Raw genomic sequence first — 396 nt, forward strand, 5'->3', positions numbered from 1 at the left:
GTCTTATGCCATTTTTGTTATAAGGAAATGTGTGCCATTGTTTGATATTGGGTATTGGTAGATACTTAAAGCCACAGTATTGAAATACATGGAACTGAGCTGCATCAGCACATTTCTACTAATGTCTCCTATCTGCTAAAATCCAGTTGGCCAGAATAGAAATCTACTAGTATTTGATAGTATTATTTGGCTATTGCTGATGTCAAGTCTTGCACTTATGTACATGACCAGCACAAACAAATGTTTTCAACAATTTTCTACAAAAGTAATTTATAGCTTACTTTATCTCAAAACAACAAGGTATATTATGCAAGCTCCAGTATATCACTGTAATATTTATGTCCTTGTATTGCAAGGATTGTGTGCAATATTGTGGGGATTGTACTGACAACCCCC

Source organism: Periophthalmus magnuspinnatus, chromosome 11 (genome assembly GCF_009829125.3).
Source record: "Periophthalmus magnuspinnatus isolate fPerMag1 chromosome 11, fPerMag1.2.pri, whole genome shotgun sequence".
In the NCBI taxonomy this organism is placed as follows: domain Eukaryota; kingdom Metazoa; phylum Chordata; class Actinopteri; order Gobiiformes; family Gobiidae; genus Periophthalmus; species Periophthalmus magnuspinnatus.